Genomic DNA, 12,824 nt, shown 5'->3' on the forward strand with positions numbered 1-12,824 from the left:
TTGTCATATATATGTCAATATATATATATTTGTCATATATATATATGACAAATGCCTGGTATGTAAAGAACTCCTACAACTCAATAATAAGAATCAAAAGACTTGATTAAAAATTGGGCAATAAATTCAGACACTTTATCAAAGAACAGCTGGCATGAGAGCACATGAAAAGCTGGTAAACATCTTTTATTGTCACTATCATTAGTCATTAGGGAAATGCAAATTAAAACCACGATGTGATACCACTATATACTCACTAGATTGGTAAAAATAAGAAGATAGAAACTACCCAGTTTTGATGAGGATGTGAAGCAATTATATCTTGCTGGTGAGAATGTAAAATGTTTTCCACTTTGGAAAGCAGTCCATCTCTATATATAGTTAAACACACAGTTACTGTATTAATAATTTTACTCCTGTAAGATAAGAAAAATAATAATGTACACCCACAAAAGGACTTGTTCAAGATTGTTCCTAGCAGCTTTATTCATAATAACCGCATATTGAAAACATCCCCAATGTCCATCGTTTGGTAAACTGGTAAACAAATTGTGGTATTTCCATACAATGGAATACTACTCAGCAATAAAAAGGAACAAACATCAGATACAGGCACAACAGTAATGAATTTCAAAAACATTGTGTGGAGTGAAGGAAGTCAGACACAAAGGAATATGTAAGTGATTCCATTCATACGTAATGTTAGAAAAGACAAATCTAATCTGTAGTTACAGAAAACAGCTAAATATGGGGTGGGATAGAGGTTGACTTTAAAGGGGTGCAGGACAACCCTCTGGGGTGATGGAATTGTTCCTTATCTTGATTGAATCAGTGGTTACATGTGTGTACATTATTGAAAACTCATGAAGCTGTACAATTAATGTGAGTGTCATGTATTGAATGTAACTTATGCCCCAATAAAGTTGATTTAAAAATTAAAAGGAAAGTGGGGCAACCAAGTTTCATAAAGCAAAATGTCTTTGGGTAATGAGTGGCATGAACTAACGGCCAATTTCCTTAGAAAACAGCCGTATGGATTAATCACCTCTAGAATTATTTGTGCCTGTGCTGCCCAGATCAAAGTTCCAATTCCTGGCAGAGAGGGTCTGAGGGGCCTAGCTTAGGTCAGGTGCTGTCTTTTGGACAGGGAAAAGGTGGACCATCCTGACTGAACTTCCCGCCCAGACTGCTGTCCTTGTGGCAGGGGTGGTATCTCAAAGATAAATGGAGGTACTGTTACCAGAGAAGGGGCAATGATGACTGCTAAACAAACAAACAAACACCAAAATAGTCTTCCCCTGCGTGTTTCCAGGGTGAGTAAAGAGGATGGCGAGGGGCTTCAAACATATCTATGTTCATTCATTCCATTCATTCATTCACTCAAACATAATATGGAGTCTGTACTATTTTCCAGGAGGGTTATTGAGTAGGGACGCGAATGCTCTTGAAGTCTGTCTAAAAAGAAAGAGTTGTTATTAATAGGAGGAAGAGAAGCCTGGTAGGAGACGATTATCTGGAGTGGTTATGGGGCACAAGCCTGTTTTTGTTTTTTGTGGGGAGAGGGGGATAGAATTCAACGACATAAGAAAGAACTTTGCAGCAATCAGATTTGTATCTTTTGGGGTCCTGTAAAAGCTGGAAAACTCTTTAGTCTGGAAGAGGAAGATGGACAGACAGAGAAGCAGATTCCAGAATTCACGTCCTGTCCAACCCACAAATGGAAGAGCCCGTTCATGGTTTGAACATTCCATCACTGGGCCTCCCGGGGCCTCCTCGGCGAGTCGGCAGAGGGAGCCATTCCCCAATAAATCGCCGCGCGAGGCCTCGGAGGACCTGGGGGGATTTTCCTGCGCGTCCCGGGAGTTGTCTCTCCGCCCCGCCTTGGTAAAGCAGACTATCCCACCCTCCACCCTCTGCCTTCACCTCCCCGCCTCACCTTTCCATGTACTTTGCTGCCGCATCACATTCTCTGGCACGGCTTAATCACCATCCTTTCTGGGTCCCACGTTTGCGCTTTCTCCCCTGACACCACTGAGGACCCGCCGTCCGATCCAGTTGGCCACTCGGGCGCGGCCACCATCCCACAAATCCTTACAGAGGGTCTAGAACACCTCTCGGGGACTTTGACTAGGGACTCGCACCCAATGTGGGTTGGGAATCAGGCGGGCACTCACTCTGACACCCCTTCGGTCACCCCCTGCGGTGACCCCAACATTTGCTAACTTCGCGTCCAGGCCTTTGGCCAGGTCACCCACCAGGCTGTGGAAGCCGGTCAGGCAGGGGCGACTCACGATCGAGGTGCAGGAGTCGGGCCGGGAAGATCCTGCGTGTTGCGCTAGGGACGGAGCGCGGCGCCAAGCGACAACCCCCCAGCGGCCACTGCCCCGGCAGCAGCAGCTGCAGCAGCGGCAACTGCTCGAATCCCGGCCCCGGCTCGGGTTACCCCCCCGCCACCCCCCAGCATCTCGGGCCAGACAGAGAAAACCTTGTTCAAGTTTGCGGCAAGTACTTTCCCCGTGCGCAAAACTGGGGGACTGGGAACGCGCTGAGACGTTCCTCTTTCCCGCCTCTCCACCTTTACTCCTGAAAGAAGACTCCCAAAGATCGCTTTCTTCTGGGACACTGCTTGGACGCTAACCGCGCTGATTGGAACAGATTTTGTGTCTTGGCTGGCTTCGGGTGAAGACCGGGAAGAGAAGGTTGCGCTGCGATTCTCAAGATCTCTGGACTTGGGTAAGAGTTGGGCAAACTCAACCCGGGCGGCTGCTGGACCTTGGCAGGACGCCGGAAGGCTTCTCATGGGCGGGGGGCACATTTTCCTTAGCCAGGGTACCCGGGTGCGACGTGAGGTGGGGCGAGATGGGCTCAGTCTGCGTTTTTGATGGGCTTTTCAAGGGTTTATTGTTTGCATTTGGTTTTGTTACATGGGATTGTGTAGGAAAATCTTGGAGTATTTTTGATGGAGAGACATCCTCATTACGCATTTTATTTTGCATAATTCCTGCTCGTGTATTGCCTTGCCTGTGTTTGTTTCCTTTTGCCGAGGGATATAGCTGGTTGTAGGGAGATTTGTGGGGAATCGGACTGAGGTTGAAAGGCAGTTTCAGCTGGGCCCTTTTTTCTAGGTCAGTTGAACTTCCTCTCTGGGATCTTCACTCTTTTCTAAACTTCTCTTTCTCCAGTCCTTGGTATTCAGATTGTGCAGATAACACTCTAGGCTGGCGGGATGCTCCCCCTTCCTGAGTTCTCAGCGATCAGTAGGGGTGTGAGGTCGCAGTCTTAGACCAAAGGGGCCTTGTCAGTATGCTTGGCTCCTTAGGGAGTGCTGGGAGGGACGGTTTTTCAAGTGATAGTTAAGAAAGATAAATCCGGTGTTATCTTTTTCTTTTAAATTCCTTTGTTAGAGGACTTTTACGCCTGGTTTAGGGAAGTGTTTTGTCCTTATTTTTCTTTCTGGAAGTATTTTCCTTAGTGACACTACTGAGTAAATGAGTGATGGCAATATCTTGCTGCTTCTTCAGAAAATATGCTCGTGCAAGGATCCACATTCTTTAGGGGAAAGTCGAAGCTGGAGATTTTATTAGCCAAAATTAGCCATTATTATTGTTCTTAGTCAGTGATAACCAGGCTGTGCCAAGGCAGAAGAGAATGACATTTCTTCTTGGTTCTTGCCTTACTCCTTTATATCCTGGGACTCCCTTTGTGTATAGGTTTCCCAAATAAAAGTGTTTCATTCCTTACGGACAAAAAGACTGGGGCCAACTTATATTATCCAGAAATGTCGTCTTCCTAACATGAGTGCTCCAAGAGGTCAGCTTGCAGGGAACTTTTAATTTTACCACTGAGAGGTCAAAGAGTTCAGTTGGTAAACTCTGGGCACCTGCCAGCCTGGGTTCAGCTCACAACTCTGCCACTTTCCAGTTGTGTGATTTTTGGGGTAAGTTACTTAACCTGTTTATCCACATATGTAAAATCAAAATGATAATAATAACACTTACATCAGAGGACTGTTAATGGGATTAAATAAGTTAATGCATGTGAAGGACTAACAAGCCTGACACATAGTAGGCACGAATTAGCTATTATTATTATTGTATAGCTAGCATTAACTGTTGTTATATCCCTCTAGTATAGCTTCTGTTAGCTGTCAGTAAGTGTTAGCTATTATTCCCATTCGGATGGACTTTGAAGGCTGTGCTCACCTGTAAGCTTCACTACCACTTATTGTCAAACTTAGCTCAGACATCATCTTTGTATTGCTCTTTTGTTGTGGGAGTTTCAATAGGAAAAATAAAGGTGCATGTGGCAGAGCTGAAATTTATAGGGTGGTGGGTCATGGATACTTGGAACAGGTGAGGAGGTGGGAATTCTACACTCAGTTCACAGCCTGTATACCTCCTTGGAAATCCTTTGCGTTAATATACTTTCTTTAACCTATTTTTTAGAGGTCACTTACTTGTTCAGTAAGTATTTATTAAACATCTATTACATGTCAAGCACTGTTTTAGGTTTTATATTTTAAAAATGGCTATGTATGAGTATTGGCTTTATGTGCCTCCTGCCATTTCAAGTGTGTGACCTAGCACTCTATAGATTAAATCCCAAGTATTTTTAGCCACACAATTTCCATACCCGTTAAAATGCACGTAAGAGCACATTAAAAGTGGGTATCATTGAGAAATTGAACAAAATATTCCCTATGACCTCAAGCAGATTGCTTTTCTCCATTTAGGCATCAGTTTTATTATGTATAAACTTGTATTGAAAGGTGGGGAAAGAGTGGAATAATCTCCAGTGTTCCTTCTGGCTTCAAAATCCTTAAATTAGCTGCCTTACTTCATTGTTGGCTGTTTTTGAACCCCCTCTTTTCTCTTTTAACTTTTGTTTTAGGTACATAAATTATGTTACTTCCATCTTTGCATATTAATCAAAGTGAGTAATAACATCGATAATTAATGAAAAGGGAAAAGCATTTACCTCTGTCTGTATTTCACTAACTATTCTCAAACTTTGGTTTATACCAGAAGCATGAAGTGGGGAGATTTGTTAAAATATTAGAGTGAACTATGAGGAATTGTTGATATTTGACCATTTTTGACCTAAATAAATGGCAATTTTGTATGGTTCAAACTATATAAACCTTAACCTCTTCTGCCTTGATTTAGATGTAGTAAGTCTTCTGTGAGTTGTGAGAAGTCTGCATTTTTACAATTACCCAGGTGATTCTAATGCAAAACCCAAGTCACATGCTCATTTAGCAGCAGTGAATTTACCTTCTTTGGGATTGTCTGCTTGGTCTAATAGTGTATTTCTAAAATGCAAATCTGATCATGTTACTCCCTTGTTTAAAAATCTTTGGCAGCTCTCTGGATGGTGAATGTAAGTGTTACCTGGGTGCATGTTGAAAATACATATTCCAGGGCTTCACCCCAGATGTAAGGGCCAGTAGTTTGCATTTTGAGATCTCCAAGTGAACCTGGTAGAGGTGACCTCAGATCACATTTGGAGAAACACTGACTTGTAAGTCTCACCTCCTTACCATGATACACAAGACCACCTTTGCAGCACTTCTCAGGGTTATTTTCTGCTTCTCTGGTCCCCAGCTCTCCAGCCCGCACTGATCTTGATCTTGCTACTGTCTCAAGAAGACGTTGTGCACTCTCACTCTTCCATGACCCAGCTGTGTGTGCTGTTCCTTCCGCTGACAATGCCTTTGACCCTCTTTCCTGTCTAACCAACTACTTACCACCCATTCATCATTTAAGACACTATTCAAATCCCTTTGAAGACTTTCCCTCTGAAGCTTCTCTCAATTCTCTCATAAACTTAGCGATATCTCATGTAAGTTCCCATTCTTGTGGATAGCTTTAATATAGCATCTATAACATTGTATCAGCCATGTTTATTACCTGAATGTTTATCCTGAACGGATTGGTGAGTTCATCATTCCTTATTGTAAGCTCTTATACAAGTGACTGACCCATTATATAGTTATGTAATAAATGCCTAAAGAATGTTGGAGAAAAGTAAATGGATGAATGATAGATAGTCCCCATTTTCTTAGCACATTTTGTTAGCACATAAAGTGGTTGGGACAGTATTGTATACATATGAAGGGTGTGGAAAAGCCAGTTGGGAATTTCCAATTTGGCTGGACATAGCCTAGGGAGTTAATAACTTCGAGTGGGGCTGGGCATGGTGGCTCACAACTGTAATCCCAACACTGTGAGGCTGAGGTGGGAAGATTACTTGAGGCCAGGGGTCCTAGACCAGCTTGGCCAACATGGCAACACCCTGTCTCTACTAAAAATACCAAAATTAGCCGGGAGTGGTAGCACATGTCTGTAATCCCAACTCCTTGGGAGGCTGAGGCACAAGAATCACTTGAGCTTGGGAGGCAGAGGTTGCAGTGAGCTGAGATCATGACACTGCACTCCAGTCTGGGTGACAGAGTGAGACTCTGTCTCAAATAATAATAATAATTAATAACTTGGAGTGGAAAAGGACAAGACAAAATATCCAAGGAGGACTTATGAAACACCAAATGTCACTGAATTAATGTTATATGTTGGACATTATTGCAGGACGTATAATGAAGAACTGAGCTTATCCTTTAGGATGGTTTTGGTTTGGTTTTTGGAATGACAGTGTCAGAGCACTGGAATGGAAGTGCCAATGCCAATAAAAATAACCAACTTTGCTCTGTGCTTTTCCATTTATAAAACACTTCTGCCTCTGTTTTTGATTAGAAACATGGTGACTGGTTCAATACTGTCTTTCCTTCTTTCCTGAAGGGACACATTCCTGAAAATAGGTCTGAAGATTGTATAAAAGCCTACATATTATAAGGGATTCTGGCCCTAGAGAGCCAAATATATTATGAAATCTCTAATTATGCCTTGCTATTTAGACACAGCATTCAGTGTATACTCCTTTTTCTAATTTTTCTTTCTTTAAACTTTCCACAATTTTGGTTATTTTCTCCTCATTTCAACAACAGTTGACCAGTTCAAGTTCAATAAATGTCTGATTCAGATGAAAAGATTTGCCATTTTTGGCATATCTAATAACTTCTACCTTTGTCTTACTTGAGTTTATGAGACAAACACTTCTCATAATTACTATTAGGCTTTTAATTTTCCCATTTCCCATTCACTTTTTTGTAATAATGAAAATATGCAATAACATTTGAATAAGTGTATGAATAATTCTCCGGGTAATGACAAGGATGGTGATTCTGCAAAAATTGAACTATTGGCTTATGGGCAGCTGCACCATAAAATAAAAACAAAAAAAGTTCATTCATTGGCTGGCATCTGAGTGTCAACACAGGGCAGGGAGGTAGTAGCATCAATAGATGTAGTACAAATATCCACATTGGTGGACTTCAAACGAAGCCATATTGAGGACTGCCTATGCTCTCAGTTTCTCAAGGGTGTGTACCCAGTATCTGGTTTTAATAGTTTAGTTTTAAGAATTAATGTAAGATTGACTGGGTTCTGTTGATTTGTCTTCTTTTAAAATTTTGTTTCTGAAATGAACTTTTTCTAGTTTAGTATAAGCCTGTATCATTTTCTGCCAACCTTTGGAAGTCTTTTAACTGGTCTCCTAATCTCTTTATTCAGTTATTCATTCATTCTTCATATCTGAATGTCCTGAAATTTTTAATTTATCTTTTGCCTCTCTTTACCATTTTAGATTATTGTTCACCATGATCATTCTAACTCTTTTTAAATATAGTTATTGCAGAGGACTAATTTAGAGCATTTAATAAAAGGATTTCTCATACTATAAGGGAAAAAAGAAGGTACAAACCAATGTTATTTTACTTTACAGAACTTTATTTGTGGAACAGCAAGTCACTGTGTGGATGTTATTTGATAATGCAAACTGTGGCATTAGCCAATCTGGAAAGTGTGAATGTGATAATACATCCTGTTATTATGGTTGTTCATTTTTAGCAATTTCCTCTCATTTCATTTCTAGTAATTTATACTCCTAGATAAAGAAACTATGTACGGCATTTAACCACCTCAATTTCCTACTCAGAGGGCAATAAATTGTACCCCTTCCCACTTCTAAGACAAAGAAAACAGTATTTCAATATGGAAAACTTCATCTTGATAGGTACATGTACAGGATATTAGCATCTGTTAAAAACATCTTATCGTTGGGAACATCCTAGAGGATGACTAAGTACCTTGTCATTAACGTCTCGTCTGACCCAGATGAGCTGTACAGATTTGGCTGGTTCTCAGCATAGCCACAGGTGGTGGTTCCCAAGATGGATCTTTTGAATACCTTCTGCTGAAGAATTTTGTCTTTTCTTGAGAAGTAATTTTTTGATGGCAAACCGAAAACCAAATCACACAAATTTAACTTGTTCCTCACAGAGTGAAATAGAACTACGAAATTTTTGCTTGGTAGCACAGAAGACTAATCCTACAATCAAAACAAAAAAATTTAAAGATCCACCCCTATTGACATCTTGAGAAAAGTACTTGAGTTTGGATGAAGAATTGATAAAAAGATGTGACTTGGTTCTTTAAAAAAGTAATAGGTTGGAGATTTACTTTTTGGTCCACCATTTTTTTTTTTTTTTTTGAAATGGAGTTTCATTCTTGTTGCCCAGGCTGGAGTGCAATGGCATAATCTCAGCTTACTGCAACCTCCGCCTCTGGGGTTCAAGCGATCCTCCTGCCTCAGCATCCCAAGTAGCTGGGATTACACGTGCATGTCAACATACCCGACTAAGTTTTGCATTTTTTGTAGAGATGAGGTTTTACCATATTGGCCAGGCTGGTCTCGAACCCCTGACCTCAAGTGATCCGCCCGCCTCAGCCTCTCAAAGTACTGGAATTACAGGCATGAGCCACTGTACCTGGTCGTTTATCAGATATTTATTAGCAGTGTAGGGCATAGGGATAAATACCATGTGTAATTACCAAGAAGCTCTTGCCTTTAAGTAAAAAACAGATTAAAAAAGTACACATTGCATGCCAGTATAAAATATCTCATGTAACCCATAAATATATACATCTACTATGTACCCTCAACAATTAAAAAAAAAATACAACTAAGCAGGTAAGCCTGGGCATAGTAAGAGCCAAGTGGCAGTTTTGAGACCTGCCACAAGAGCTCACTGGAGGCTTCCTGGGAATGTGGGACCTTGACGGAGAGATTTGAATGGATGGGGCATCTTAGGTGGGGGAATGGGCTCAGCAAACATGTGGTGGCAGGAATTTACAAGACATCGTCAAGCAATAGTGATTAAACCCATCCGCAGTAGTGGTGAGCTTACATTTGAGAATCATTTTATGATAGGCACTTACGGGACCTGCCCATCCCCCTAGTACTATCTGCGTTAAAGGAACCCTTCCCATTATACTGCAGTTATTTTATAGAAACTAGATGAGATTAGGGAGACCTATTGAGATTCAAGTAAAAGTTGGCTAGAAATCTTCCTCCCTATTCCATGAGAAGGTGTAAAATGAGAAAACTGTTCTTCCTTTCAACCACTATGGGATTCTTGGGGCCAGAGACGGAGACAGGGCTCATATTTCTTCTAGTGTCACCTGGATCTGAATTCATATTTTCCCTTGAAAAGCTTAAAGATGATCTGGAGCCACCCACCCAACCACGAATAACCTTCACTTCATAAAATGCCACCAAATGTGTGACTTGAGTAGTAGAATTTTAAGGTTTGGGACTATGGAAAGAGTTCCTATCTTAACACTTAAAACTAAACATGAAACATCCTTGCTTTCTAACAGTTCATCTACCATTGCCACTTTCTTACCGCCCATCTTTTTCTGAAGGCTACCAACTCCACCAGGTGGCTTCAGCGCTGTCCTGCTGTCCCTGCATTCCTTCTCTCTTGCTCATTGGTGACCCACTCCCACATTCCTATTGTCGTCTGAAGCCCTCATCATTCTCACCTATCTTCTTCCCAGGTGTTTCTTCCCCCAACACTAAGATTTGACAGTATAAATTATTTGTCCTTCCAGTATCCTCCCTGCTTTCAGTTGGTTCCTTAAACAGTTGTGCAAAATCAGACCATGAGTGAAGTTAGAAATGCTTGAGGCGTGTTTACCCTGTGCTCTAACTTTAGAGGCACGAGAATCACCTGCAGATACTGTCTCCTCCCTAGGTTTTGATTCAGTAGGTGCATAGTGGGGTCCCAGAATGTGTATTTTTAACAAGGTGTACTGGTGCAGGTGGCCCGTATATGCATGATACTCCTTGTTAGACTTATAGTGCCCCATTCAAAAGGCATGCCTTTTTTGTGTGTTTTTAAATTTTAGTGACTTGGCCAGAGGGGGTCACAGAGAATAGCGGGTCTGTGAGAACCCGTGCCTCTCCTCTCTACTTGAAGGGACAATGGCTGTAACACAACGCTGTTCATGTGACAGCCGGAGAAAGGGACCCATTGTTCAGGGGTTGGCTGATGTGCCATTCTGCTGCGGCCAGCCGTCCAACTGAGCTTGGTAGCCCCAAGGAAACAGACACACTTAAATCAGAGAGACAAAGAAAGGAGGTCAAGGCCTTCCACAGTTAAACTACTTGCAGCAATGTGTCAGAGGTAGGATTTGGGAAGGAAAAAAGTAAGTCCGAGGAAGCATCATAAATCCTCTGGTTTTGGAGCTACAGACATGGCGTTGGGGGAACACAAGTCTGTCAGAAAGCCAGTGGATCTTTGGCCAAGGAAGAATTATTTTCTATTGCGTCACACTGATTGCAGAACTTCTCTGATTGCAGGATTTTATTACTGATTTTAAAAATAAAAAAGGCTCCCTGAATCTCCAGGCCCATCAAAGGTACCTGATCTGAAAGCCTGCCTAAATCAAGGTCTATGACTTCAGAGAACAATTCTGTGTTCCTGGAAATGGTCACTGTGTATATGATATATTAATAATTCCCTTCCACATCGAGATAGCTGTTTTGAAGCTAAGAATTTTTTGAGTTTGAAATACAATGAGCACCATTAGAAAGTTATTGATAAGTTTGGACAGTTATGAGGCATGGGGACTCTCCAGATGCCATTTAGATACCCTCCCTCACCCCTAACTTTCAAATTGGATTCTAGCCCTGGAGGGAAAGGGTTGCAAACTTCCTGTAAAGATCTAATCCCAAGCCCAACAATTGCTTACATTCTTTGTGTCAGAAGAAGATTCAAATTCAAGGTCACAGCCTTTGCAAAGGTCGCAGACTTTTTCCACAGGATTGTTCTTTTAGCCTGATTACTCCCTTTATGAAAAAGTATGTCATTCATTCAGCCTTTGCCTCTGGGTTTCTTTCAAAGGGAGACTTAGTTCCTAGTTCCTGTGGATACTCGTAGGTGGCTTTTCTTTTCTTTTCTTTTTTTAAGTTAGGCACAGAATACAGACACGAATGAGGCAGAACAGGGAAAGCCTTTTCTGGATGTGATAGGTTCTGGAGAGCCCATTTACACCAAGTGTTAGGCAGCTGGTGTTCACTGGCCAGTAGGAATCCTTTTGTCTCTGAGATAAGAGGTTTGTATCCAGGAGAGGGCAATATGTGATTTGCTTGAGGTCACTTAGAGCTCCTAGTAATTAAGTCTGTCATTGTACCTTGATTATAGATTATCACTGCAAATCCATTAAAGAAGGAGGAGCAAGTGGATTTCAGAGAGGCAAGTGGCTTTATTTTCTTCATTATGTTTTCATTCCCCCCCGCCTTACATTTTGTTTCTTCTTTACTAAATGGTTTTGCCAATGATATAGATGACTTTGAAGTGGAGAATGGGAAGAGGAGACTTCATGGGTGGCAAAAGAATTGTGCTAAACACTCTCCTGATTAGTTCATTAATTTTCAATTTGTTGCCATTAGGCCTGTTCATTTGGCTCCCCATTTGTGTGATGTAGAGAGGCTTGCCCTCAGTGCTTCAAGGCCTGAATACCGTGCTATCCTTGAAGTTCTGTGTAGGTGCAGCACTTTTTGAAAAAAATAGGAAAGTTAAATGGTCCCTTTTATTGTTTTTGTTTGTGTCCCAAGTAGTACATATAATACTAAATGATTTTGTAGGCATAGGATGCTTAATGGGACTTAGTTTTGTGTCAGAATAAGGGCCCTGCCCAACAAGGACTTCTGGGATGCTGACATTGCATTTAATCTGAGTACTGGTTGTATGTGTATATTCAGTTTGTGAAAACTTATTGACCTGTTCAATTTTGATTTATGGCTTTTCTTTCTGTCTGCATTTTACACTTCAATAAAAAATTCAAAAATTAAAGCTCCATGTTTAATGTAGAATTAAGAATCTATCATGATGGAAAACTGGAAACTCTCACATAATTTGAATCCTGGTGCAGCTGGGAGGGCCTAGAGCTTTAAATACCCATCAATTCACCCTTAGTTCTATAGCCAGAGAGCTGTGTGTCAGAACACAATGCATTAGCACCATCATAGGCGATTGCTTTACTTCTCTAGGCAGCGAATCCAGTGCCTAAGAGATCAGTGGTGTTAGCAGAGCCCCACTCTTTGGAATCTAAAACAAATGCACCCCTCTGAGTTGGCCAAGTAGCAAATCTTTTCATTCCCACTTTCCACCCTCCTCCCATTCATTGTAATCTGTCAGGAGAAATCACAAGAAGACTCTACAGATTATGGATGTTTTCCTGAACCTTTGGATGACATCTCTCTTGTAGTCTAATAGTAGAATGCTTTGTTTCCCTCCAATTTCTGTAACTGGGATGAGTTAATATGAGGGGTGAAGTCTTTGGCTTATCTCCCTCACTCATTTCCACTGACACTTCCTGACTCCTCAGTGAGCCACAGGAGCAATATCTGCAAGACCATGCTTC

General features: G+C 41.4%; 1 protein-coding gene across 1 annotated transcript in view; it reads left to right on the top strand.

The window, feature by feature from the left end:
• Positions 1-2,037: 2,037 nt before the first annotated feature.
• The window catches only part of MEGF10 (multiple EGF-like-domains 10), a 174,445-nt gene continuing 163,658 nt past the window's right edge, over positions 2,038-12,824 (top strand). The window contains exons 1-2 of the mRNA XM_011942092.1: positions 2,038-2,733; positions 11,603-11,653. The gene's annotated coding sequence lies outside the window, so the exon portion shown is untranslated. The remainder of the gene's footprint in view (positions 2,734-11,602; positions 11,654-12,824) is intronic.

Source organism: Colobus angolensis, unplaced genomic scaffold, assembly GCF_000951035.1.
Source record: "Colobus angolensis palliatus isolate OR3802 unplaced genomic scaffold, Cang.pa_1.0 Scaffold206, whole genome shotgun sequence".
NCBI classification, from domain to species: domain Eukaryota; kingdom Metazoa; phylum Chordata; class Mammalia; order Primates; family Cercopithecidae; genus Colobus; species Colobus angolensis.